The 4554-nt window shown below is 39.6% G+C and overlaps 2 protein-coding genes across 2 annotated transcripts in view; both read right to left on the bottom strand.

Moving 5' to 3' along the window:
* LOC134812277 (dTDP-D-glucose 4,6-dehydratase-like) overlaps positions 1 to 4554 on the bottom strand; it is a 263853-nt gene that overhangs the window by 70848 nt on the left and 188451 nt on the right. The gene's annotated exons all lie outside the window — the stretch shown is intronic.
* Positions 3225 to 4554, bottom strand: part of LOC134813165 (cation-independent mannose-6-phosphate receptor-like) — a 53051-nt gene continuing 51721 nt past the window's right edge. The window contains exon 47 of the mRNA XM_063820851.1: positions 3225 to 4480. The gene's annotated coding sequence lies outside the window, so the exon portion shown is untranslated. The remainder of the gene's footprint in view (positions 4481 to 4554) is intronic.

Below are 4554 nucleotides of genomic sequence, written 5' to 3'. Positions count from 1 at the left end.
AATTATTTGTTTATCTGTTTTTGAAGGTGACTGAAATGTAAAGGCTGCGTTCAATTTAAGCCGGGGGAGGCTGAAATAGCACACAAAGTTAAGGGAGATCTTAATTAATATAAGTACAGGGCTGATAAGCTGATATACACACAAACGATCACGAGAAGTACGTATAAAATACGTGCTCGTACTGATTTCACATTTTGGAACTAACACGTGGTGGTTGGCGGGTACAGATATTCAATCGAAAAATGTCTCCCAATATTAACATTAACAATGTTTATCTCTTGAAATTATTACAAAACCAGTTCACATTTCCACCCTAATTTCTGTTTTTATCATATAACTTATCATGTATTAAACTGAAATTCAAATAGATTCATTATCTGGACCTATCGAGAGAATTCGATTTTATTTAGGTTGCCTCGATAAGTTCATCGTCAATCGTGTTCAGTGTTACTATTTGGAATCTAATATAACTGTATTAAGAATAAGAGGAAGAGCTGCTCCTTAAAGTTCAAATTGTAGGTTTACAACCTACCAAGTCGTGCGCCGTCATCAATCAAAATTACACTAGCGTAATCATTTAATTGGATTTGGAACCCCCCCCCCCCCCTCAGTTATTACGTAATACTATTACTAATATGTTTGATGATAACGTATTAATATTAACTTGGTTCATGGTGTTAATCTTTCGCAGCTCGAAGAGGCCCAGCTAGTCTAATGGTGCATTTTTCCGATCTAACAAAGTTGTTCATGTTGCGAGAAACATTATTTGATGCGCGGCCCAGTAGTGCATTGCGCTATAATGTATTATTATTAACCTACAAGAATGGTGTGGCAGATGCACTACTAGTAATAGTACAGTAATACTAATAGTAGTACTACTACTAGTACTACTAGTACTACTAGGCCGTACGTCATGGCAGTCATGCTAGATGCTGCGCATCAAATATGAAATAATTTCTCTCCATTCTCGTTAGATCGGTACGATGCACCATTGTATTTGTGCATTGCAGTTGCACTGGGCTAGGCCGCCCGAGCTTGTATCATGTCGTGACCGCCGGCCCCAATGTCGTTTCACTAAGCAATGCTAAGTGTGAAACGACACCAAGTTTGAAACAACCCCTGTGGCTGTGGCGTTTTCTACACTCGTGCGCGGCGGGTCATAATATTAATAATAATATAGTACAACGTATGACAAGCTTACCTGGGGACCCCAGGCTATATTATGTTCATAAACATAATTGATAATAAAGAATAAAGATTCGGCGAAATGACAGGCTGAGCGCCGCCCAGTAACAAGTAAATGACAAGCCCGAGCTGCGAAGGATTGACATCGTCAATCATCAATTATAACGTTTAGCTAAAATGAAAAACGCATTACGTACTGTACTTTTGTATCACGTTGCGACCCCCACGGTCGTTTCACTATCGTCCTGACGATACAGGGGGAGCCGCGCACTCCGTGCGCGGCGGGTCATACAACGTATGACAACTGTACTCCTAGCTGCTAACTGAGTACGTAATATTTTAATTGACGAATGACGATATCAATCTTTCGCAGCTTGGCGCCGCCCAGTGCTACATGACAAGTACAACGTTAACGGCCGGGTGACACTTGTAAAATATTTATTCCAAATATATTCCATTTGCATTTCCAAGTCCGTTTGTTCTTTATCACGTCGTGACCCCCATTGCCCATTGTCGTTTCACTAAGTGGCGAAATTGTATCGTGGCGAAAGCCACAATACAGCCGCGCACTTGTGCGCGGCAAAGTGTATGTACTAAGATTAACGGGTGATACTCGTAAAATATCTGTTCCATATACAGGACCGTCGACGAGTCCAACTCGGCGCGCGTCCTGGTAGGTTGTAAACCCACAACATGAGGTCCCAGGTTGACGGATGATACTCGTCTAAATTTCTTCGAAGTAGCGCGCGCCGCTTTCTTCTCGATGGCAAGTGCTACGAAGTAGCGCGCGCCGGGCCAGATCATTAACAATGGTCAAGGTCCCAGGTAAACCTTTTCGGAATAATTAATTAATTTCGCCTATGTATGTAATGTGCCATATTTGATACAATTACAACGTATGACAACAAAAAACTACGTAAAATAACAAATATTTTGACGGGTGATACTCGTAAAATATCTGTGCCATATATTGGACCGTCGACGAGTCCAACTCGGCGCGCGTCCTGGTAGGTTACATGAAACCTACAACAAATATTAAGAACTTTTCAAATTTTTAGTAATTTCTCATGAAGCTAAGCTAAAACAATAATTTTTTGCATCCATCCTCATAGACTAATAAACTAACAGATTCTCAAATTTCAGGCTGATTGCTTACAATATGTATTTTTCCAAGCAATAAAACTACATTTAACTTGGTTGACGATGTCAACCCATCGAGATCGTTGCTCTGCGAAGCAGAGCAACGATCGACGATGCAAGAATGCTAGTTCGCGCGGCGCGTCGAAGTCCTCCAACATTTAACAAAATACTGAGAAATATCTCGTCGAAAAAACATAAAAGCACATGACGGCATGAGTGATGAGTGAATTTGTGATTTGAATTTTGCGCCTCATAGTCAATAGTGTACTTCCTTTTAGACCTAGGCAAAATCGAAAGAATTGCAAAAGTGAAACTGAAATTAAAAGTCGACACCACATACGTTGACCATTGTTAATGGTATGGCCCGGTGCGCGCTACTTCGAAGAAATTTAGACGAGTAACCTCCGTCAACCACATACGGCGAAAACATTACTGTTGCATGAATCGAGGATTGGGAGGTACTGGTAGTCATGACACTTGCATCGCTCGATTTTACCACCCAATAATCAAATATTACAATCTAACTCAGCGCGCGGCTCTTGTAGCGTATTCTTCACTTCTTTCCAATTGATACTGATAGTTAGCGTGTACGTGGTTTTTTCGAGGCCACAATTGATTCTAAACGATCACGTGAATATTGGTCACGCGCACACTAACTTCCAATGAGCATCCGCACTTTTTTCAGCGCGATGGAGGTCGTTATTTACTCAGCCCGAATAGAGATTTGGCGGAATGACAGACCTGCCGCCTTGCAAAACCTAGCTTATACATTATATATAAATTTTCATCCAGATTATTTGTTGTTAAAAAATGGCCGAGTTATGAGCATGGAGCAGTCGTGAGTCGGTCCTTATTTTTTCAGTTTTCCATGATGCATGAACCAGGAAGAAATAAGAATTCTACCGTTAAAATTATAAAATGTTCCAAAATCGAACAACCATCTTAACATTATTAATTAGTATTACAAAAACACAACCAAACATGGAAATTTACTACTCACTATTTTGCATTTAATGTTTTATGAGTAATTACACACATTTACTTTCAGCTATATCAGGAATTAAACATCTGTCTAAAATATCTTTAAGACTAGATTTAAATTTAGATGAGCAGTCGACAAAACGATTTTGATGTCAGATTTTAAATCAAACATCATATGTTATAACATTGTTAGGGGAAAGCAAACTCCAAGTGATTGAGCTGTGAATAATCATAAATAGTCAACGAGCAAAATTTCAGCAAAAATCAAGATAGGATTGCCATGTACTTGAATCGTAATAATTTAAAGTTCACTAACAATAACACATCAAATAACAACAACCCAAAAGACAAATTAACCAAGAGCAAAGTAAAACTTACACTATAATGGGACACAGCTACTCATAAATAACTGCACAAAACTGTTTGCTGATGTCTGGTTATTGCCTGTTCATTCATCATTTACTGTAGAAGATAAGAAAATAATTTAATCAAAGGCAAAAATCACAAACAAGCCAAACCTTCCATTAATACACATCGAGATACAAAATTTTTACAAAATCAGCCTTCAAAAAACCTTGATCCAGCAAAAGATAAAGCACACCACAAATAAAAAAATTTTGTACATTATTTTAGATACTACCAAGCATAAAATAAAACACCCCGTACACAACAATTGTCATGGTATCAGAACAATGAGGGCTGCAATTCAATATGAACGGTTACAAGACGACCAGCGTCCAATCATAACTACTCTCGTCAACAGCAGCAGCCCGGCAGCCGGCTACTTGTCTGATATTCAGCTGGGACTCAGCTTTTAAACTTCAGCATCACATGCGGTACAATGTCCACTAATAGGTCAATTATGTAAATCTGCAGGTCACGTGATCGATACAAATACGATGATTCTGAAGGAGGGGATTTGGGGATTTGATAACACCACCGATATAGTACAGCTGTTCTGGGGAATGTTGCTACTGCCCATCGTCATATAGAGTACCACTATCAGTGGCGATTTGCTAGGTCAGGCCTCGGTTGCTTGGTAAAGGGATGGATGGAGCTACAATCCTAGGAGTTCCTCGTCGGATAGAGGGACGAGGTCTGATAGAGGGACGATATCTTCGTCTGACTCTGAGTCCGAGAAGAATTTATCGACTGTATCGTCGTTCATACGCAGCTGAAATTGAGGACGTAATTTAGACAGGTGGGAGGTAGTGTTGGATAAGTGCTGGTCATATTTACAATTTAGAA

The sequence above is a fragment of the Bolinopsis microptera genome, chromosome 3, assembly GCF_026151205.1.
Source record: "Bolinopsis microptera isolate Bmic1 chromosome 3, MBARI_Bmic_1.0, whole genome shotgun sequence".
Taxonomy (NCBI): domain Eukaryota; kingdom Metazoa; phylum Ctenophora; class Tentaculata; order Lobata; family Bolinopsidae; genus Bolinopsis; species Bolinopsis microptera.
This window is presented reverse-complemented; position numbering and strand designations above follow the sequence as displayed.